General features: G+C 39.2%; 1 long non-coding RNA gene across 2 annotated transcripts; it reads left to right on the top strand.

Moving 5' to 3' along the window:
* Positions 1 to 1,086: 1,086 nt before the first annotated feature.
* Positions 1,087 to 23,813, top strand: LOC140849661 (uncharacterized). 2 transcript variants are annotated; one of them, XR_012131801.1, is made up of 5 exons: positions 1,087 to 1,477; positions 4,294 to 4,399; positions 6,871 to 6,946; positions 10,466 to 10,489; positions 13,093 to 23,813. It is a non-coding gene; the product is annotated as an uncharacterized lncRNA (long non-coding RNA). The 2 variants fall into 2 exon arrangements; XR_012131800.1 differs by lacking the exon at positions 1,087 to 1,477 and having other exon boundaries at positions 2,772 to 6,946.
* The last annotated feature ends 886 nt before the right edge of the window (positions 23,814 to 24,699 follow it).

Genomic DNA, 24,699 nt, shown 5'->3' with positions numbered 1-24,699 from the left:
AAAAATTTTTCCCCATGTCTACTCAACAATTCTTTGGCAAAAGCAACCACCTCCTTTATATAAAAATAATAAAATATCATTGTGGTCCAGCAAGCCTCACCCACTGCCCAGCCACTGAGTGTAGTGCAGTGAGCCCAAGGGATCTTTGTCACCACAGTTGGTTTAAGCACGCATGCGTGCCGAGCCCAGGCAATGGAAGACTTCTCTAGAACTACTGGGAAGGCACCCTTACTCTGAAACATGATTCTCTGCATCAGGTTGGCCATAGGCTCTGTTTTCATGTGGGGGAAAATGTGATTGAAAATAAATTCTGAGCTGAAACAAACAGAACTTGGAGAGAGAGAGAGAAAAGAAGGGAAGAAGAGAGGAGAGGAGAAAAGGGAAGGAAGAGAAGGAGGAAGGAGAAAAGGAGGGAGAGAGAGGGGGAGGCACAGAGAAAATCCTGACAGCATCATTCCATGTGAATGCCTCAGCCTAAATTTGCTTAAAACTAGCTTTTGCCTAGTAGATTTCCTAGTTTTTATGAACCAATAAATCCTCTTTTTGATTAAGTCAGTTTGAGTGTCTGCCCCTTACAACTGAGGGAAGCTGAGTGGTACCAGAACTGGTGTCTAGTTGGCATGTACAAGTGGCAGGTACACGAAAACATGAAACCGGTTAGTTGAGGCGGGGTGTGGAGCAGTAATAGGGAGGCTGCCTCCCAGCTTCAAAGCAGAGGTTTGTGGTGATGTGGACTCTGTGCAGTCACTTCATGCAACGCATAATGACACCAGTTTGTAATTACTGAACACTGAGAATTGTGTGCTATACATTTTCCAGGCATTCTCTCATTTTATTACCCACCCTTTCTCATAGGCAAGTGCTAGTATAATCAGCATCTGTGGGCCCAAAGAAGTTAAGAAACCTGCTTGAGTTCAAACAACTGAAGAATTCAAACCCTAATTATTCCTGGTCCAGAACAAGAGTTCTAAACCATTGTTATTTATTTATTTAATAATCCTGTTTCAATGGATTACTTAGACCTTGTAGATATTTTTAACAGAAGCATACTATTCCATTGAGGACATGTAGCAACCATTTCCCTCTTCTAGGAAGTGACACAAATGAAGACACAACACATGGGTCAGGGCTGCTTAGACAAAGTTTCGATCTTGGTGACAAAAAGTTGATCTTCATAGGGAAAGCTAATCAGCTAAAAATCCTCACATGAGATTTATCATTCTCCTTCCCTCCAGGCCCTGGTTCCCACCAAGCCAACCAGCTCTCTTCATCCCCACTCCCACTGGCCCTACACAGATAACAAGGCGGATCACAACAGCAGAAGGAGCCTTCCACAGCTGCATACTGTGTGTGACTAAAGCTGAAGGAGTGAGCTAACAAACAGAAACTCCTATCCTCATAAAGCTAGCATTCTGCTTTGGGGAGACTGGCTAAACCAAGCAGCCAATCAATTGCCTATGCAATGAGAAAGATACTGGTAAATACTAAAGAGAAAAATGAAACAGGGAAAGGGGTTAGGGAGGTGGGAAAGGTTGCAACTGAACAGAGTCATCAGTGGAAGCTTTCAGGGTGAAGTGATATTTGAGCACAGATTTGAAGGCTCTATGAAACCCAGCCGTGTGGATGGACAGAAGAGCATTCCAAGGATGTGTTAAGGCAAACACTAAGGCTCTGGGGCAGGAGAACGCCTTGTGTGTTTGAGGAGTAGCAAGGAGTCTAGGAAGAGCATGTGTCAGGAGTAGAGCATGTGAGGACAGTGTTAAGGGATGAGGTCAGAGACGGGGCAGGATCAAGAACACATCTGGCGTTTCCTGCCATGTGAGTGCTTTGGTGTGTTCTCTGAATGTGAGGAAAAGCCATTTGGGCTGAGGGATGGACTGCCTGACTTAGACTTCAACAGCATCCCTCTGGATTATGTGTCGGAATAGACTGCAAGGAGAGAAGCTGATCACTGAAGTGCAGTAAGCGTGTGTTGAGAAATGGTCAGGTCCTGTGTGAGTTGAATATAGAGCAGAAAGGATTTGGTGATAGGTCACATGTGGGATGAGGGAGTCAAGGATGGCCCCTGGGATACAAACACCTCCCAGAACGTACCTCTGCACTGGAAAGTTGAAGTGGACCATGGCCATGGCCTCCCACTTCCCTGGAAGGAGGAGCTGGGTGACTGCAGATGGCCCATGCCACTCCCCATCTACAGTCATTTTATAGAAAGTATGGCAATTTAAAAATATCCGTGGTAATTGGTGTCTCTAATACATATTTGGTAATACTGGAGAACTGTAGGGCTATTGGTCTTAAAAAGTGTACCTTTCTCAGAATCTTCATGGTGAGTTCTACATTTTTTTCTATTTTTCTAATTTTTTTCTTTTTTTATTGAAGTATAGTTGATATACATTACATTGGTTTCAGGTCAACAACATGGTGATTCAACAGTTATATACGTTAATTAAATCCTCACCCCTAGTGTAGTTAATATCTGTCAACACAGAAAGATGTTGCAGAATCATTGACTATATTCTCTATGTTGTACTTTCATCCCTGTGACTAGTTTATATTATGACTGAATTATAATAGCCCACAAATGCTGATTATAATAGCACTTGCCTATGAAAAAGGGTGGGTAATAAAATGAGAGAATGCCGGGAAAATGAATAGCACACAATTCTGTGTTCTGAGATTTTGTATGTCTTTAACCTCTTCACCTGTTTTACCCACCCGCCCCAAACCGTCCTCTGTGGTAACTACCAACCACTTCTCAGTGTTTATGAGTCTATTGCTGTTTTGCACATTTTGTTTTGTTTTTAAATTCCACATATAAGTGAAATCATATGGTATTTGTATTTCTCTGGCTGGCTTGCTTCACTGAGCATAATACCCTCTAGGTCCATCCATGTTGTCACAAATGGCAGGATTTCATTCTTCTTTTATGGCTGAATAACATTCCACTTTGTAAATGTACCATGTCTTTATCCACTCATCTATTGATGGACACTTTGGTTGCTTCCATATCTTGGTTACTGTAAACAGTATGACAATACACATAAGGGTATGTATATCTTTCCAAATCAGAGATTTTGTTTTCTTTAGATAAATTCTTGAAGTGGAGTTACTGGATCATATGGTATTTTTATTTCCACTAGTCCATTTCTCAATCATGTTTTGCCAATTATTTCTCTTCTGTGCAGTTTGTGGGATTGAACAGTGGGGATAACCTAAATGTCATGAATAATTTAGAGGGCTGAGATAAACTGTGGAAGATAACAAAAGAGTATATTAAATCTCATCATTTTAGTCAATATGTAGAGAGATATTAGAGAAGATTTTAGACACCTACAATGCACAGTTTTAACAGATGTTTAAGTGGGGAAGATTACGAATGTTCTTCCAGATTTCTCTTTAATGAGTTTCCATTACTTCTTTAACAAGAAAAATAAAAGAAATGTAATAAAAAATGCAATAATAAAAGTATTAAAGTAATTCTATTGAAGGTTGTTGGGACATTTCAACTAATCTCTTGCTATTGGACTTCAGGTTCTTTCATGTTATTATTCTTAATGAATAGATAATCAATCACCGGTTGAATCATTTGTCATTGAAAAAGAAATAGAGTAGAAAAATATAAACATTAATACATTCTTAATAATTTTGCCTTTTTTCAGAAATTTTCACTGTAACTTATTTATTAATTTTAATTAGAAATTTGTACCTCTTTATACCGTTTCTAGTTGTCCATTTCCCCATTCTCCTCATCATGGCAACCACCAGTTTGTTCTCTGTACTTATGAGTCTATTGCTATTTTGTTTATTTGCTCATTTGTTTTATTTTTTCAGATTCTACATGTAAGTGAAATCATATGGCATTTGTCTTTCTTAGCCTGACTTATTTCACTTAGCATAAGACCTTCTAGGTCCATCTATGATGTCTTAAATGACAAGATTTCATTCTTTTTATGGCTGAGTAATATTCCATTGTATATATGTTACTACACTCAGTTTGTTTGGGCTAAGTTTTCATCTACAACTTATGCAAAAAGAAAACAGAAAGGCATCTGTGACCTCACGGAGAAGATTATAAGTGGTGGGCTCAGCTCTCCAGACTTTAACTCAGACACAACTTACCATTATCCTTTTGACATTGGGAAATGTACGAAACACCAGTTTTATCTGAACAGTGCTAATGACAAGTTTCTCCCCCTTGAGATTGTTGTTGTGAGAAAAAATAATAATGCACCAAAAGTCCCTAAGCATTTAGGGTTTGTTCTCAATAAATGGTGACTGTTGGTATTCCTTCAGATGACTCCTGAACATCTTGAAATCCCTATGTGTCAATCTTCAGCTTCCAACCTTCCAATCTTCAGCTGCCTGCTAAGCTAAGTACCTACAGAAGACCTCTTATGTGGTGAGCACAGCTTCTCAGGTGTTGCTGTGTTCTAAGGGGATGAAACAGAGTTGGAGCCAGAAAATGCCTATTTACTCATCACCCCAGACCCAATGAAACACTGTGCAACTCCCTTAGTGAGGCATTGAAACTTTATTGCCCAAAAAAAAACTATATGTGGATTGCTATCTATGCAGCACATAGCACACTCTATTACAATTAGCTGTAATGTTTCCCCATTTAGTCTGTTTCCCCAGCTAGACTGAAAGCTCTTGGAAGTGCCTTATGCACATTGCCTTCTTAGTGCCTGGGACAGTCCTTCACACAGAGACATGCTTCTTAGATGACGGATGAATGGGTAAATGGATGTATCAATAAAAAATACATAAGATTATAAATATCATAAAGATCAACAAAATATAAGGCTTTTTCAGGTGTATACGTTTTTTCTAGCTTATTTGTTTTTTGCATAAAACAAACAATTCATAACAACAGGGTAAAAATAGTCATATGAATATCTTTCCAGGTCTATGAATTAGATAGATTTAGCATTCTCTGAGCAGCTACCAATAGTAATAAAAAGGCATAGAACTGATTTCCCAATTCTCTGAGATAATACATCAGTTAATATTTTGTTCACTGGAGGGGAATAGAGTCTATTTAGAACTCTAAAAATGTATTTAATATTCTTTTGCTCAAAGTGGTGAGAGCTTTAGTATTACTAATTGGCTAATGGGAAGGAAGGAAGGCAGAAAACAAAGAAAGAAAGCTTAGTAAATTCTTAAGAAGGAAATGGTCAGAGTATTATTTATTAAGGCTTACTTTAGAATCATTATCTTTTCTCTTATGCAAATACACGTAAATTTTAGGAGGTTCAAATTGATGTTCAGGCCACCTTTTCCACCTGTCTAGCCCTCCAGCTCCTTCCCCTTCTAGGCAGATTGCCTCCTTTCCTGTCTGAGTTTTGCCCCCTGCTGCCCTTCTACAGTGTTCATAGAACAGTCAGACTAAAGTCCTCAAGACGCTAAACTCTCACCAGACTTTATGTTCCAAACCTCACCTGCCACTCCTGCCTGAAATACTGTCTCCATTACCTCTCTTTGACTCACTGTTACTAAATCTTTAGGACTAAGTTAACATAGTCTTTTGCAGGAGCCTTCCCTGGCCTCTCGAACTGTGTGACATTTCTTAGATGCGCCTGAAACACACCATTCTTGCTCTAATATAATACTTACCACACTTACCTGGAATTCTGTACTTAATCTTTTGTTTTTGCATCAAGGCTGTAAGTTCAGAGAGAAAAGGGTCTTATTTGCTGTTATAACTCTGGAATCTATTAGAGGTACCCACAAACTGTATATATGACAAAATATTTATAGAATGAATGGATGATAGATACTCATCAATTGATTAAGCAACCCACTATTGTAGGTGGTTAGTGGGAATGAGTAGAGTTAAGCAACTATTGCCCAGGGAAGTAGGTATTTTCTTGGATTATGTTTAAGACTGAACATGGATCATACTCTTTATCTTTGCTTGATAATAGCTATTGTTGAATATTAATAATCTCCATTCTCATCATGGAGTCTGCAATAGGCTTTAAAAATCACACACACACACACACACACACACACACACACAAATATATTGATGAATTTCCCTATCCTTAAAAGAGCTCATTCATTAGCAGTCTGTCTACGTCACCTTAACATTCTCATTTTACAGCATTCCCCAGCTTTAAACAAACTTTTTCAAGGTTTCCTGATCATTCCATATCCTCTCATCTGTCAGCATCTTTGTGTCTTTATACCAGCTTTTATCTCCCTGAGAGAACTTCTGTTTACTAAATGTTATCAGATTTCCTCCTTCTAACTTCCAAACTTAATTCACCTGAGACTTCCCCTCTTCTCTATACAGTGCCAGAAGTGGAAGCCCATTTTTTTTCTCATCTTATATTTCCCAGTCTAGCACAGATGAGACTTTCAGAAAAATGAATAAATAAAGTAAACAAAATGAAAGAAAGAATAGATGGGTGGATGAAATAATGGATGTATGCATTCAGTAATTAAATGAATGGATGTATTCTTTGGAAATCCCTTTGAATTGTGGCGGGGATGAGGGCATACACTGGCCTCATCTCACTAGTTGCTAAACTAAATCTCAAAGACATACTATATGTACAAGTGATCCAGAAAAAAAAATCATAATGGGAGAAATAATTCATTCTCCTAAGTACACATAAGGAATCTGTGTTCCAGGCTGAGAAGTACAGCTTCTGTCTGACAACATCAATGACAGATACCCCTGAATAAATACAAACTTCTCTCCCATGAAATCCCATATACGTTTCATACTTCTCTGAAACTTTCTCTAAGGGGAGTTTTCCATGAGTGGACATCTAGTCCTCATAGATCACCTCTCCACTGTTCAGAATTTGGACTTGACAGCCTCTAAGATCACTCCAAATTTGATAATTCTATCATTTATTACAGGCCCTGAAAATTACAATGGAAGAAACGAGTCTCAGAGAGGAATCAAGGTGCATCAGGAAAACAGAAGCCACACAAGGTATTTCAAGAGAGGAAATGCAATATTAGGAATTAGTGAAATGGGTGCTAGAGAAATGAAAGGCAAACATACATGGAGATTAACCAGATAGCTCTACAGGAAGCAGCTGTCATGGTCAGGACTAGGGGCCCTATTTGTAACTCTTGGGCAGTTGAGTTCCATTGCTGGGGCTCAAGTGAAAAGAATAGCAAGCAAATAGGAGTCCCATCCTTTGTGCCCATTTCTGCCTTCAAGTCTTACTCTAGCATCCTTCATTGGCAGGTCCTAATAGCTAACAAAGCAGAAATATAGTTTGTGGGTTCTCAGGCCCAGCATTAAAAGAAAGAGCACAGAAGAATGGAGTTGGTATTGAGAAACTGAGAGATGATAGCTTACTACAAGGCAAATATAGTAATCTTGCATCCTAAAAACTGAGATGCTTAAAGCAGTGTAGGGGAGAAAAAAAATATTCTTTAATAACACTAAGATCCTGAAGAATAGCAGCTGAATAAGCAAAATGCAAATGGAAGATCAGGAAAGAAAAATTAATTTTATAACTTTGCGATAGCTTTGGTAGCCAGAAGAAAGAGACTCAAATGGAAGATGCCAGACTTTGGAAAATTAAAATGTTCATATGATCCAAGCTATGTGTCTACATTAAAAAAGGAACCCAGGTAAAAGAGAGTAGAGCGGAATCCTGTTCTTTCCCCAGTGAGGCACGTCCAGGAGGACACACAGAATATCTGTTGAGAGCCAGGTCTCTGGATCCATGAAGCCAAGTGTTCGGTGCTGCTGCTGCTGACCTCTGTGACTGGCACAGTGTATGTTACCTGCCTGGTCTGTGTTTCCTCATCATTAAAATTGAGACACAAGACTGCCTTCCTCCTAGTGCAAGTCAAATTAGATAATTTTGAGGAATAAATAAAATATGATTTTAACATGCTTCATATTATTTTCTGCTCAGATTCTGTAGTTGGCTCTGGTTTCATAGACTTTTTCATCATATATTTTTATTGCTTATTTTATCAACAGAATGCAAGTTTTTGTCCATGTTTGACAAAAATGTCCCCCCAGAATTATTGCGTCCAAATTGCTCATTTCCCTCACCCTCAGTATCCAAAGCATGGCAGCCATTGTTGCATGTCGGCCTAACCCCTCCTCCCTTCAGCGGGCTCTTGCCATATTTTCTTCAAAACTAAAAAGTTGACAGTTCAGGTCTCTTGTGGAAGAGAGTGTGTTAGGGAAATGTCTACAACTAAGAAGGTTAGTAAGTTCATTCTTGTTCTCTGCCTCTACATGTGAAAGCTCCAACTTTCCCCCACTTCTTTCTCATTAGACAAGATTAGTCGAGATTCCTTTGACCAACTCTGTCATTTATACCCGAGGACCAAGGGATTCCCACCTCTGCCCCCAGCTGGTCTAAAATTTTCAGTCATGCCCTGCGTGACTTCTTCCTGCCCCCAAGTCACACTCATAGAAAAGCACATTAATTGATCAGACAACACATGGGTTAAACTCAGATTAGAACAAAATGAAATAGACTTCTCTTTATTAACCCAAGCTGATCTTCAGTTAAGGAGGTGCTGCTACTGCGAGCATTTGTTTTCTCCACTGATGAGCATGAGAAATCATCATTTCCTCTACTTGAATTTGAATTATTCCATTTTCTTCAGAAGGGGGTTGAGGGTGAGGGAAATGAGCAATTTGGACACAATAATTTTGGGGGGACATTTTTGTCAAACATGGACAAAAACTTGCATTCTGTTGATAAAATAAGCAATAAAAATATGTGATGAAAAAGCCTATGAAACCAGAGCCAACTACAGAATCTGATCAGAAAATAATCTGGTTTTTCCTTTGTTTTCTTTCTTTTTTGCTTACAGGATTGAAGCAAAACAAAACAAAATATGCATTTGGCCCATTTGTCATTGATCCATAGAAAATAGTATGAGTTTTACTTAAATTCAGCTTGTTGACACAATCACATAATGGGCAAAACTTATTTAATTTTGTCTCCAAAATCAAGTAAGGGTTGGCTACACTGGAGTCTTCTCATAAACTGCATTACTATTTCCCTTATTTAACTAATTACCCACAAGTGTCCTTCTTCAGAGGGTGAGCATTCTATCATGGATGGTTGCAACCGGTTAAATGAGAGGCGCTTAAAATGTTTTCTGCTTTCCTGGGATCCCAGTGACTCTTCTAACTCAGACTCAGATGAAGCCCTAAGTGGGAAGTGTGAATTACATCTCCAGATCTGGGGATTGTTTCCCATCAAAAACAACATTCTCTGGCCTCTTACTCTAAAAAAATAACAATAATAAGATGGTTATGTGGTTTCAAAGCAAGCTTCTCCATGCTTGAAAATCATATGAACATGCTATCATAGTTTTTAAAGAAAATCTGAAAAGAAAAGATGAGGAGGTGCTAATTGCTTCAGGATAAAATGTAAATGCTATGGATTTTTCCCACGTTAAAATTTTGTTATTTATCAACAATTTATCTCAGTCCTGTATCTCAATTCCCATTTACAGTGTTTTTCAGTTCATGATGTACTCTTATTGTGCACTGAATGGATATCACAATAATATTTGAGCAATTATTCTCAAAACAGGAAATATACTGCTATGCCTCTCTTGCAGGTAAGGAAACTGAGGCCCAGAGATTGAGTGATTTTTTCACCAAGGTGACACAGCTAGCAAGAGGCAGAGCTGGGACTGGAGCCCAGGCCAGCCTGATGTCAAAGCAAATCTCTTTTCTAGAAATCCTTATTGTCAACAGTCCTTGTTCTCCATTTTCTTGGTAACCTCAAGAAATCCCTCGAGAATTTTCCATGCTTGGAAAAGATTTCTAATTCATCCCCATAGATTTGAAGGACACAGGCTAGCCCGTACATTCTTGTCAGTCTGTGCATTCACAGAGTCTAGTAAAGGCTGGCAGAAGAGCATCCATCCATTAGAACACTTCTGACTGAGGGACTGTTTCTCTGTTTAACCTGTACTTGTTGAGCCCTGTGGGAGAGGGAAGCCGAAAACAGTGATGAAGACCTATAGTCTAGTCCTGAACCCCAGTGGGAAAAGGGGAGTGGGGAGGGATGGAAGCTGAGAATGGGGGCAGAGAGCCCCAAGGATCCCCAGAGGAACACTCATGACATGTGATGCACTTGAAACCCACTCAGGTTTTGGTCGACCTCAGAGAGGCCTTTTTGGGACTAGAGTGAGAAGAATAGGCCTGAAATTAAAAACCATTAGGATAAGAATACCTAGTACAGAATTTTCTTGGGTTATCAGCAGGAGAACCAACAAGAGGTAGAGGAAACATAGGTTCTTAATAAAACTTGTCCTACTCTCACACTGTTAAATTTTACACCCTTGAAAATGGAGACAGGCAAATTTACTAGTTTAAAAGCAATGTTAACCAGCATTTATTGAGTTAATAATCTGGATCAGACACTCAGCTAAGGTCTGCCATATTGGTCTGATTTAATTTAATCTTCACAACAATTCTATGAAATAATTACTATCATTTTCCCTTTCACAGATGAGTAGAAAAATACTCAGAGAGGTAAGTAATTTGCCCAAAGTCACAAAGCAGTAACTTTCTAAGTATAAACTTTCTCATCTGTAAAATAGGGATTATAATCCTATTAAGGTTATGTCAGGAAGAAAAGAGAAAGTGTATGTATTGGAACAGAGTCCAGCATATAACAAAAAGCAGGTCTTCATTCTTCTGTTTAAAGCAGAAAAGGAGATATTGTGTGAATGCATGTAGTTAAAATCCCAAGTTTTACAGCCAAATACAAAGGTTCAAATACTTGCTCTGATGTTCACATGTGTGTGGGTCATCTTGGCTCTGTAAATTGTAGCTGTTTCCTTGTCTCTAGGTTCTAATAAAAGCAATAGGATGTGCCTTCTCAATCTGAGAATTAAATGAAGTTACACATTTTGGTAGATAGAATTCTACTGTGTCCCCATAATCTCTGCTCCCTGGTGTTATGCCCTGTGTGATCTTCTCCCCCTGAGTGTGGGTGGGACCCATAACTTGATTCTAACAAATAGGATATGTCAAAGGTGATAGGCTGTTACTCCAATGATTCAGTACCATTACATAACACTATTTCGGCAGTGGGGAGGAATTCACTTGCTGGCCTTGCAGAAACAAACACCAGTGCTGTGAACTGCCTGTTGGTGGGGACAATTTGGGAAGGAACTGTGGGCAACCAGTAAAAGCTGAGTGTGGCCTCCAACCAACAGCCAGTAAGAATTGGGGCCTTCAGTCATAAAGTCACAAGGAAGCAACCTGAGTGAGCTTGAAAGCATATTCTTCCCTAGTTGAGCCTCTAGCTCAGAACACAGCCCAGTCAGCACCTTGACTGCAGCCTCATAATTCCCTGAGTGGATCGGCTTAAAATCCTAACCCACAGAAATTAACATCATAAATGTGTGTTGTTTTAAACTGATAAGTTGTGACAGTTTCTTATGCGGCAATTGACAACTAACCCATGCACATAAAGCATTTGATACAGAGCCCTGAATATGTTAAGGCTGCAGAAATATTAACAGTGTTTTCCACATATATCAATCGATAAATGGATGTTTATAAATATTTGCATATATGCATAGTACATCTCTACAAAAGGTTACTCTAATGCATTACTGGATTCATGCTTTTAATATTGTTGAGAAAAATGTTTTTGTAGAATTTCAGTAGTTAACTTCTCCTTGATAAGGTCTAGAGTAAAAGAATTATATCAGAGGCTGTATACAGTTGTATTGTAACAAGGTTTCAGAGAGTATATTTAACTATACCTAAAATACTAAGGGCCTCCACATAAAGAGGGACCCTGAGGAGTGGGTGGGTGGGAACAGATTTTATATAATAAGCCATGTCATTTCTTCATAGATTTTCACCATATTATTAAATTAAATGACAATTTTTGGCAGATTGAATAATAGCAGCAAACATTCAGTTTAACAGCCATGATACAATATGCACATGGTTTTAAAACTTCTCTAACAGCCAGTTGGAATGCCTGAGATGAATTCTTAAACATGTATTTTATAACCTGCTTAGTGGGCTATTAAAAAATGAGGCTGAATTTATCTAGAAATTATTCAGTGAGTGAAAATAGAATACCTTCTGAGTAAGGACTTCTCCTTCTCTAAAGCTGTCACTGTTTGGGGGTTTCTCCCTCAGATCCTAGATATCTTCAGAGAAGCTGGAACAGGATGATGAACACCCTCCCAGAAACACCAATGACAAATGAGAAGGATGTCAGTCTTTCTATGCACAGAGTTTTCTTTGGCTGCAATGCTGAATGAAAACTCCATTGGCACAGTCTTTTCATACTCAGTCTTGCATTTTTGTTTTCATTCTGTCAACCATGGAAGAAGAAGAGAACTTTTGTTTTTTAATGAATTCACCCATTATTTCAGTAAATAAGTTATTGAGTACCTATCATAAGTCAAAAAAATAAGAACAGAGAAATCTAAGAAAGTTTAGTGACTCGACCGTTGTTACACACTTGGAAAGCAGAAGAATTAGGACTCCAACTCATGGCTCAGCTCTGTTCGGCTACTCCCCACACATCCTTGGCCACAATAGCACCTACTTGTTTCTGTCCTAATGATATAAGACTCAACTTCAAAGGGAGCAGGATTCAGTAAGAAAGACTTAATTCCAAAAGACAACTGATGCCTTTTTGTGCTGAAGGGTTTTGCCTAGGGCTGTAATCATCATTGGGCACATATAGAGGTATGCTCCAACCTCTACCCAACATTCGATGGCTGCAGACAGTGTAACAGGAGGCACCTGACCATCTACAGTCCAACAATATTCAGACTGACCAGTCACTTCTGCTGAGTTTTGTTTGCCATTGTTTCAGTCTAGTATGGACCCCTGCTCTGAAGTATGCCACCTATTTCAATGTATTTACCATACACTACTATTAGTACTTATAATCAGCTACGCTGAACATTCATTCATTTATGTAACAAATGTTGATAGAATACCTCCTATCTAGAGGCAAGTCAGGGTGAAATTGGTTTCCACTAAATAAGAATAGCTTTCAATAATTTTCCTTTGTGTTGTATGTATCTCCCAGCTTTACTATGAATTGCTTCTAATTCCTGTTGTGGTACCCTAACAAAGCATTGTCCTATTTCCAGATCTTGTACCGAGATTGGCATATACTGCTACGCTGACCAAGTGAACAGGCATGGGGAATAATGACCGTAGAAGCAGGGACTCTTGAACCCATGGCCATGAAGGTGAGTGACAAGAGCCCTATAGCTCGACTGCATAGATTTGAAATATGGCTCTGCCACTCAATAGCTGGGCCTGATCCCAGGCAAGCTACTTCCTCTCTCAAATTACCTAACCTTACCTGCTAACAAAAGAGAATAATGACTATCGTAATCATCTCTTAGGGTTATTGGGAGAATAACAAGAGCTAACATAAGTAATGAATGCAGAACAGTAACTGATATTTGGTAAGTAGTCAGGGTTAGCCATTGTTATTATAAAGAATATTAAATATTTTTATCCAAACTCCAAATTGGAGACTTTTTCTTTAATCCTAAAACTATGATTTAAAGCATGCATTTTTTTCTCTTATTCTGGCTGCTTCTTCTCATCATAGTTAAAATTCGTCCGTTCTTTTGTATGTACCGGGCCCTATGCTACTCTCCCTTTTTGTCCTGGTTGCTCTTTTCTGGCTCTCAACCCAGACTTTCTAGGCTGGTGTTTTGGTTCTTCTATGCAAATGTACTTAACTCTCTATGCCTCAGTATTTTCATCGACCCAATGGGGAAAAATCTTGGGGTCACCCCTCAATGCTGTTGGGCCAGCTAACCCTTTGTACATAATAAGATCCCAATAAATTCTAGCTACTGTTATTACTCTGAGATCTCAGGACAATTTCTGACACTGTAGTTGTTAAGACCACTGAATTTATGTTCTATGAACAGCAGTAGCAAAGACTCAGAACAAGGAAAGTGAAGAATGGATAATGAAAAATGCAGAGTTCCATGAAGCCTGAGCATGCGTCGTTCCAGCCGTAAGAGCCAGCACTCTCTCTGATGTCAAAGCACCGCTACTCCCAGGTGTCACCCAAAGCCAGGCCTCCCTGGTTTGCTTGGCAACTACGGCCAATAAGCCGCCTTAATTTGGAAAATTCCACTCACGTTCCTGGTCTCTGGCTCTCCACACATCCCCAGGGGCTTTTATGCCAGCCTTGAATCCCAAATGTTCAAGAGGAAGAAAGGAGGGAATGGAAAAAAAAAAAAAAGAGGGAGAGAAAGGGTTGGAAATTTAAACTGAATTGTTTGGTAATGGAAAGTCCCTTTCAAGTCTCTTTAATTCTTTATTTGGATTCCATTGAGTGTGTGCCAAGAGAGAAAAAGGAAAGGTTAAATCCTTCTATCAGATCTGGCAAAGCAGCTCAGTCAAGCAGCTTAAGAGACGGATTAGTTTGCCTGCAATGCAGAAGTGTTAATACACAGGATGCCAGCAGGCTCTGCAGACCCCTCCTCTCAGGCCTTGGCATCCGCTGGCCCTGGGAGGGGGCCTGCAGGAGGAAATTGGCTCACAAGGTAATAGTTAGATCCCCAAGGAAGTGCAAAATGGTCTCTCTACCCAGGGATGGACCTAAGCCTTACATTCACATATCAATGTGATAAAGCTTTGGCCTCCCAGAAAAATTGTCCCATATGCAAGATTTTGCCAAAAACCTTAGGGGATGCAAAGACCTCATATATCCCCACATAGACCTCAACCCCTGCCTTAAAACTTTGAAAACTTTTTTCCTAAAACTCTTACTGTTTTTCACATGCTTCTTCTTGGCACGCTTCCCTGGAGTCAAAACACTTTTTTTTCTTTTTAACTAGGATTGGATCCAAAACTCAAAATGTATTTGTCTGTGGACTGATGAGTCTGTTTAATTCAACAGAGCAGGAGAGTTCAGTGAAAGAAAAATGAAATGAAATGAAATGAAATAGAATAAAATAAAATAAAACAAAACCACAAAACCTGGTCTTCCTTGGAGTAAATCCTGGGCTCTGCTCTTAGAGCAATCCCAAGCTAGGAAATGCTTAGTTTTCAGAGTTTCTTTAAGAGATTTACTAGTCACCTGCCAGCCTCTTCAGTCTTTTGCCCAGTCACATTTCCTGTATGGCAAAGTGATTTTATAAAAAGGACTATATAAATATGAAAGGTAGTAAGCTGCTCCAACATGACAAACATGGGAGATGCTGACATGAGGGGACACAGGTCCTTCCTTCCCCAAAGGAGCTTCCATGGAGTGAGGAGACAGACCGAGAAATCAGGGACCACAGGCCTCGCAATGAAGTGCTCAGATAAAGGCCTTGTGAGGCCTCATGGGGGAAGAATCCATCCCTTCTGAGAGGATCAGGAAAGGCTTCCTGAGGGAGAGAAATCTCTGAGCTGAATCTCTAAGGTAGTGAGAATACCACCTGGGAAGAGGAGGGACCGGACATTTCAGTAGAAGGAGTCACCAAGTTCAAAATCAAAGAGGAAAGGTGTGACCGCAACTGCTGAGAGTCTCATGCCACATAGGTACAAGTACTTACTGTGTCACTGGGAGTCCAGAATTAAAACATAAATACTTAGAGGACACTTCAGAGCCAGGGTAAAGGGGCTCAGGAGGGAAAGATTTTTGAGCAAGTCCCTTCTTGCTGAGTGTCTTCACTGTCCCACAGAAAGGCAGAGGTTGGTTGTTGAGAACATTCCTGTCCTCTGCCTCCGCAAGTCCTAGACCAATGCCCTCAGCTTCCAGGGCTCTATTGAGGGGAGGTGCTACTAATGGCCACACTGACCCCAGACTTCAGATTCTTTTGCCTTCTTTTGAATTCTTCCACAAATTTCAGATTAGGGGAAATGCTTATGTCCTTGGAATCTTTGGGGTCTTGTCTCAAGTGAGAGACCCAGGAGAGATGTCTAGCTCTCTGGGCTCACTGTCTTCAAGAGATTACAATTTCAAAATATAATTAGTATGATAATATTCATGAGATACTTATATTTCCTTTACTCATACTAAGTCTTCAAAACTTAGTTATGGCATATGTCAAATTGGACTAGTCATATTTCAAGGGCTCAGTAGCCACCTGTGGTGGTTGGCAACCATACTGGACCATGCAGTTCCTGACTGGGAGAAGAGTGTCACAGAGTCCCTTCCAAGTAGTAGCTAATAACTCTGTCTGTAAAAAACTTAATATAGGAGGAGCATGCCCTAATTCCCACCACTGAAGTCCTAAGGCAATAACTGAGCTTTGTCATCACCCTCATCCATAACCCATGCCAATTTTCCCAGGAAATGGTAATTCAGTTCAGTTCATAGACCTTTCAGTCTCCGAGTTAACTCACATTTTTAAACTAAATGAGAAACCACAATTTTCTGTTGCGGAAAGAAAGGAAGAGAGGGAGGGAGGGGAGAAAGGAAGGACACTAGTTATCTATCCATCTGTCCCCTTGCAACAACACTATCTTTTAGCCATTGTATTTATTGCATGCTGTCCTGTGGGTCAAGGTATTCCGATCGCCACTTTGACTTTGCTGCATACACTGTAATTATGCCCACCTCTTTCAGTAGTTAAGTGCCACTGCCTGGGCTTTGCTAATCTAAAAGCCCACCATTTCATTTGGTACTAGAGAACCAACTCCTTGACAATATCTTCCATGGTCAACAGCGGCCTGCAGAGGACTGACACTCTTAAACTTCTCAAGGATCTCCCCTCTCTTAAAGCATTTCTTAGTGTGGGTATGTCCTTTCCTATACATTTGAAAGTGTAGTCAGAACTCTAAATTCTCTTAAACATTACATGTATTAAAAAAAACGTATGTAGACTACTTAACACCAAGAAAATTAATTTAACATATTTAGAAACTTGATTCTCCCAGATAATTTTATAATTTGAAGCTGACATAGTCTTAGTCTTATACATGGTGTCAACGGCGGCTTCATGACTTAAAGAAGGGCTAGTCTCAAGATCCTTGTGCTAAACATGAAGCCTCTCCCAGACCTACTCACCTAAGTCATCAGGCTAATCTTGTGCTTATATTCTGTATTGGGGGGCTCTCGAGATAATAAAATGAATTTTCCTGCTAACTCTGTAGACCTTCGAACTTGATGGGCTCCTGCATTCTTTCCATGCACAATCTATATCGTACTGAAATTATATCTGATTGAAGTCTGGATCTCCCTCATGGCTTCACAGGACTATTTGCTTACAACATCAAAGGCCATTCACTGACAACTGCCACTAGAAATGAGACTTTCTCCACAGCTGCTGTATCTGATGAGTGGTAAATCCAGGTCTCATTTATTGTCACTTCCTCATCAAAACAGGTTGCTATGTGTGGTCTTATTCATCTATACACATGTGTGTGTGTACACACACAATTCTATTACCAATTCTTATATGCTTTTGTGAATTCTTACATTCTTAGAGCCTCAATTTTATATGAATTTTCTCCTCTTCCTGGATTTTTGCCTTTGGCACATAATAAATACTCGATAAAATACTTCTTGGCTAATTGATGTACTGAACAGATTCTAAGAGGGAGTAATTTTTTTAATCCCTTTAAAAATTCACAACTGAACACTTAAACACCCAAGAGCAGTTCTGTTTCTCTAACTATCACTACAATCCCCTCAACAGCCTCACACCATTTATAATGTGAAAAACTCTATAACATAAAGCTGATGCTGTTAGATGGTTAATGGGACAAAAATTACAGTCAGTATGAAAACTTTAACTTAGAATCCCATGATTTGAGGATAATTAAAATCACAGCTTGGATGCTGCAGGAAGAACTATTTGAATTTAATTTATTATTATGTGCAGTAAAAGGGCTGATTATTCCCCCCCCCCCACCAGCATGTTGGACTTTTATATAATTTCCTTTTTGTGAGTTAAATTTACTTGTGTCAATATTTTGCAATTCAAAGTACAAATTAACTTTATGTGTTTTTTTCCCTAATAAAAGCTGCTTTCAACAAAATTGTAAATGTTCTCTTGTTTTGCTTCTGTCAAACATTTGCACTTGAGTTTTGTTTTAGAAATGTGTGTGTGTCAGCACCAGCAAACCCAGTATTCCTAGACCAAGAGCCTTAATTATGAAGTGGATCCATCATAACACTGGTTTTATCCTTGGACTCCTCCTCCTTTTAAACCTGAGAAGGCAGTGTGGTTTGATCAAAAGGGCATGGGGGTCTAGAGAACATTTGATTTGGAACCCAGCTTCTGTGGGACATTGGATAAGAAATTTTAACTTCTTTTAGTCTCTCCAAAATAACAAGAATAACATCAATAATAATTGTTGTTGTTGTTATTATTGAATGCCAGGTTCTGTTTTAAGTACTTCTTGAAAATTATCTCATCTAATAATTATGAAAACTGATCTCTGCATTTTGAAAATAAGGAAAATGAGGCTTAAAGAGCTCAAACAACATCCTCAGAATCACACAGCTAACAAAGAGTAAAACCTTGATCCCAATTCATGCCACAGAGTGCCAGGTGCATGCTCTTTACCCCTCCCTACTCACTGGCTGCTGTTAACTGGAAGTGGCACCATTAGCTGCACACAGACCAGGAAAGTTGATGCAGGGGCCATACACCTGGCTCAAAACATTGTTGAGAGTTGATCATTAGTGTATAGACCCCTAAACTATCCTGAAAAAGAATCATCCAGAACCAGAATGTCAACATCTTTTCAGGGGTCCAAACACACAATCCTGCAAAATATTGAACCAACCACTAGGAGCAAGTTGTTTCCTAGGTTCACTTTTGGACAACCCTACAGGCACAAGTCCCAGACCTCCTCGTGGTATCTGATCAATGCAACTTGAGGTTCAAAGTCATGGAGAACCCCAAGGGGCCTCACAACCAGACAGCATGACCAGACCTGGAAGCAAGGGCTCCAAAAGTTCAGCAGCCCCTGATGTTCAAGCCAGAGCAGGGGCCCCTCTTGTCTGGTTCTCAGAACAATACTATAATCAGTCAGCTGTCTAACTATGAGGAGAGGATGAATTTGAGAGTTGAGAAGAGCAATGGAATGACCACATTGACAGCATTCACTTTCCAGAGGTCATATTGCTCCCACCCCATCCTTTTGCTTACATGGAATGTCCTTCCACTAAGCTTACCTATTTTTGCTTAAGCAAATTTGAGACAAGTACCTGTCTCTTGCCAAAAGAATCCTGAAGAATATACTAATGAACAGTTTCATGCTGGTGATCTGTCCTGTATTTGGCTTTGATAAAAAATTCACAGAGCTGAAGTCAACTAAATTGAGAGTATGAGACCATGAGATAGGACACTGAGGGCAGGTTCCTGTCTACCACTTTTTCACTGCATGACTAAGCAAGTCATTCTATTTTTCTGGCTCAGTTGACTCACCCTGTTTAAAATTAAACACACACACACCAGCACTCCCTATCTTCCTTCCTGGCTGTATTTTCTCCCTAATACTTTCCATTTCTAATATACTAAGTGATTTACTTATTAATTTTCTTAATTATCCTCACCACTAAAATGTAAGCTCCAGACAAATGCAGCTAGATCTCCCTGGTCCAGAATGGAATCCCATATAGAAGAATGCAATACATATTTGTGGCAGTTGCTGAATGTGTTCTGTCGGTTGATTAAACCATACTCAGCGGTTGCCCTCTTGAGAGCCTATGCACTCTGTGAGTTCATGAAGACAGTATTAGAAAAGCCTTAGGCTAATCTGAATATTACTAAAAGCATAATGGAGATAATACATTTCAACCATCATGATGTTTCTCTGGCTTATACATCTACTATCTCATTAAACAAGAGAATTTAATGTTGTTTAGATTGCTATTTATTATTGCTTTTCACTCTTCTCATGAATTATCTATGCCTCTCATTTAGTAAAAATGATAATGCCATTAGTATGACTGAAAGTGCAGTTTTCTGAATGACCAAAACAAGGGAGAAAATGGTGGGGGCAAGGGGGAGAGAAGATGTACAAGAATTCTTTTGTGTGTGACATTTCTAAAGTTAATTAGCCTTCTCCAACTGTATTTCACTACCTTAAACATGGTCATGGCCTAAGATAGCACACATACGTAACACGCCAAGGATTCTAAGTTTCAGCAGTTTGTACAAGTGTAAAACAATGTTGAAGTTCAGTGGAAGTCCCAAATTTCTAAAATGTCCTGTTTTCAGGTTAATTCTTTAAAAAAATTTTCAGCGGATACATAAGATTCAATGAAACCATATTAAACTAGCATACTCGCGACCCTCACAACATTACAAAAAAGGTCGAGGAGATGAGAGCTTAGAAAAGTCAAATCAAATTCAAAGGCAAGAGGTACAGGTAAAGACAGAGCTTACCTCTCTGATTCTCAGGAAAAACGACCAATGAGAATGTTTATTTGATTATTTCTGATTACAAAAGGAGAGTGCAGGCACAGGTGGAGGAATGAGACACGGTGTCAGAAGAAAGAAGAGGACATTGGAAGACGGGGGGCAGAGATAACCACGACTAGGTCTCGCTTTGTGCTGATGGTCCTGTTTATGTGCAATGAGCAGCTGAGGAGTATAGAACAGCATATTGCTTTTTTCTACCGGTTGCTAAGCATCTACCATCTCATTAACAAAAGAATTGAATTCTGCTTAAAATTGCTATGTATTACTGCTTTTTACTATTTTCATGAATTATCTATGTCTCTTGTTTAGTGAAAATTATAATGCCATTAGAATGACCAAAAGTACAGTTTTTTAAATGAGACAAACGGGAGAAAATGGAAGGAAAAAGCTGTAAAAGAATTCTTTGATGTTAGTTAACCTTCTCAAAGAAGATTTTATACCACAGAGAAGGTCAGAAAAGGAAAATTTGAAGTGGAAATTTCTTAAATTTCTCATTATTTCCCATGCTCTTTGATGGCAAGGACCTTTTCATGGTTGCCTCTGTCTAGGAACCGTGAGAGTATGCACTGGATCTTAAACATAATAATAACTATCATTTAGGAGCAATTATCTTATGCCCAGATGTTACCTTGAAGCTTTGCACATATTATATTATTTAATTTTATCCTTCAAAAATCCCACAATTATGTACATATGATTAGTACTGCTTTTAGGAAGAAGAAACTGAGGCTTAGAAAGGTTAAGAGGTTTTATTAATGAAAGACAAGCTAGAATATGTTAAATTAACTAGCATTCCCCAAATCTCAGTTGCTCATAATAAGCATTTATTTTTCACACAAAGTACTTTCTGATCTGAGTCCAGCGGACTCTCCAAGAATGGCTTTCCTCACTGTATTGAATTACCCACTCTTCTGAATCTGTTATCTTAATCTCAGGCCTCCTTGATAATTCTTGCAGTAGAAGAAAAGAGGAGATGAAATGGAAGAACTCATACTGACAAATGCTACAGCCCAGACGGCCTGTGTCATTTCCACTCACCACTCACAGGCAAGAATAAGGCCCCACTCAACTGAGGTTACCCACAAAGAGAGAAGAACTAGATGTCAGTGAGGTTGCTACCCAAGGTCACACAAGGAGAAGACAGAGTGGCAAAGATCCCATCCTAAATCTTTTAATACCAAATTTCTATTCTATTGCTTTGTCAAACATCTCAAAGAGAGTTTGCATTTAAATAGAAACCTCAAAATGTATAAAGGAAAGATTCTTAACTATTGACAAAATTTTAGGAACCATGAATACTTAGGAGAGATTTAGGACAAGTGAGAAGGTTCTTCCCACCTTGAATTATACTCTAGTGTCAGCCAAATATGCAGGACACCTCAGGAGCTTTGGAAGAAGCAGAAGAAGCCTAGCCCTCCTCCCTAGTAATGCCATCAAGATCAGCTCGGTGCACTACCCCACATAAACAATGTAACAGCGAACATTGCTATTGCTAATGTTATTATAGCCTGCATTTTTTGAGCAATTCCTCCATAACAAATGTTCTTCTAAATTCTTTACATATATTCTTTTTTTTTATTTCACCCTTATAAAAATCTCAGTGAATTATATACTGTCTTGTTTTCTCCTGTGAGTAAAAATGGGGTCAAATAACCTAAGTTCAAACTGTGGGCTTGCTATGTAAATACAATTGAAGAAAGATTCCATACCTTTACCTTCTTCTGACAGATTGCTCTCCCTAGGTTACTTATGTATACAAATTCTAGAGGTATCTCCACGTACGGCCATCTCCAAGCAGGAACTGAACATGGACAAGTCAACACACCAAGTATCAATAAATCAGGAAAAGCAACTGGCCATGTCTAGAAAAGCTGGTACCAAAGTTCAAAGTTTTGGTTAAGTACTAGGTTATACAAATCAGTTTCCAAGTAACTCAGTGAAAGAAAGAACACTAGAAACAAAAGAACAAGTGCTGGTGGAAGCTTGTTGGACCAGCGCAGCGGGAAAACTCAGCGTGCTGCAGAGGTCAGTTCTACGATGCAATGCCAGCTGTCCGCACGGAGCAGCAGCCCTGCTGGAAGCTCACTGTCAGCTGTGACAGAGTCGGCCTTCCCAGAGCACCCTCCTTCTCTGACCAGTTTTCAAACAAAAGAAAACAGCAGAGTAAAATAAGAATCAACTCTCCAAATGTAACAGCTTTTGGGTAACAGGTGAGCACTGTTCATGCAGCTTCGGTAGCTAGATCGTTACAGATTAAAGCTCTAAGAACACACCAGAGGGGATTCCGTGTACCGTCTTTCAAGGCCCATCTGTATCGGTGGTGGAAAGACCACTGGACTTAGAGTCAAAAGAGGAGATTTTCAGTTCACTATCCATGGCCCCATGAGCAAATCGACCAATCTCTGTGAGACTCATTCCCTTATATTTTAATGGTGAAAACCTGCTTCTCTTACCTCCTAGAGGAGGACTGAAGATCAAAATAATAGTGCCTGTGGGAAACACAGAATTCTCATAATACCCCAGATTCATCCTCTAACCCCGGGGCCTCTGCAAGTGTGTCTCCCTCTTTCCTGAATGTCCTGTCCCACTCAGTCCTCTTTCACGGCTAACTCCATGACAACATGTATAATCCTGTATTGTAATGTCCTGTTTGCACACCTGTCTCCCACCTCTACTGGGACCGCCATGGAGGCAAGCATGGTGTCCTGTCATTGCATCATTGTATTTCCAACACACATAGGGGGTGTGCTGCATGCTGGGGACTTGTAACTCCAGAAATATAATAAACAAGATATTCTTATGTTTATAGCCCTGAAAGCATGGGATACAATATAGAAAAGCTTTCTAAATGCATCAGTGAGTTTTGACAAGGAAGAATACATAAAAGTCAACATCTAAGTGCAAAAGGGAATTCTAGAAAGTCAAGCAAAGAACTGAAGTCAGCTCTCATAGTGCAGGGGTGTTTGCTGAACCCCAGTGACCTTAAGCCCTAACTAGCAAGGAGACAAGCCCAAGGCCTACCAAATAGGGCATCTGATAGGAGATTTCCCACATGTTTATAGTTGGAACTTCAAAGGGCTACAGTTGTAATTTAAGGGTAAACACAAAATAATCCCAACCTCTCTCAAACCCCTACACCGGAGAAGGGGAAAAAGTTCCCTGAAAATTCTTTACCACAAGTTGGCTCCCAATCATGTGTGCAGTCCTGAATCTCTGTAACTAGGTGGCCTGGAAACCTCTAATGGAATATTTTCTTTAAAGTATTCCTAGACTGGCAGAATAGTTCTTGTCTGAAGGAATCCAGCTCTATTTCAGCCTCAAATAATTCTTTGCATCAGAAATAAGAAAGTAGAACTTACTATCACATCTTTCATTAAATGTTTGTTGAAAACCCTAGTAGAACAGAAAGTCAAGAAAAGAAGGTGTAAGTTCATAAAAATAAAATAGCAAGACCCTCATAATTCATGTATATATGATTATCTCACAGAAAAACCCAAATCTATAGATTGTTATTTGACTCAATAGATACATTATCAGAGATTCTTGATGAAAATAAATACAAAACAATGAATAAGAGAAAACACATTTTTAAAAAGAAACAATGTATAATGGCATAAAGTATCAAGTACTTAGATACAAAGATGGGAAGGAGCTTTATGGAAAATCTGATAAAACTTTATTGAAAACATCAAAGAAGAACAAAATTAAAGAAGCACTATACCATGTATGTGAACAGAAAGTCTCAAATTCATGCCATTTCTTTCCAAATTGATCTGTATATAAAAGTCAAGGTAATTCTAAAAGGTTATTTTTAAGAAACTTGACAAGTTGACTCAACCATTTGATGTGGAAGAGCAAAGAGTTAAGGAGAGCCAGGACACTCCTGGGGAAGAAGTGTTAGGATTTGACTTTCAAAATACCAAGTGTTATTATTAGGTGACGGCTATTAAAGCAGGCTGGTGCTGCTGTATATGCAGCCAAATAAGAACAGGAGGAGAAAGAAGATCCTACAGAAAGGATCCACCCATGCATGGAAAGCTGATTCATGGAAAGGCCAGCATTACAGATCGGTGACAAAAGATGAGCTAGTCAATAAATGGTCCTGAAGCAATTAGTTATTCACATGGACAAAAATGAAATTTGACCCCTATTTCATACCAAAAACAATGCCAATTCCAGGTGGATTAAATATTAAATACTAAAAGTAAAACTGTAAAACTTTTAGAACATAATATAGGAGAACACCAGAATATCTTTATGACTCCTGTGTAGGCAAGGGTTCCTAAACAAGAAATAGATAGCACAAATCAGGAGGAAATGATGATATACTCAACAATATTAAGAACATCTGTTCATCCA

This window comes from Manis javanica, chromosome 5, assembly GCF_040802235.1.
Source record: "Manis javanica isolate MJ-LG chromosome 5, MJ_LKY, whole genome shotgun sequence".
Taxonomy (NCBI): Eukaryota; Metazoa; Chordata; class Mammalia; order Pholidota; family Manidae; genus Manis; species Manis javanica.
Note: the sequence above shows the minus strand (reverse complement) of the source record. Positions and strands in the feature narration are given on the sequence as shown.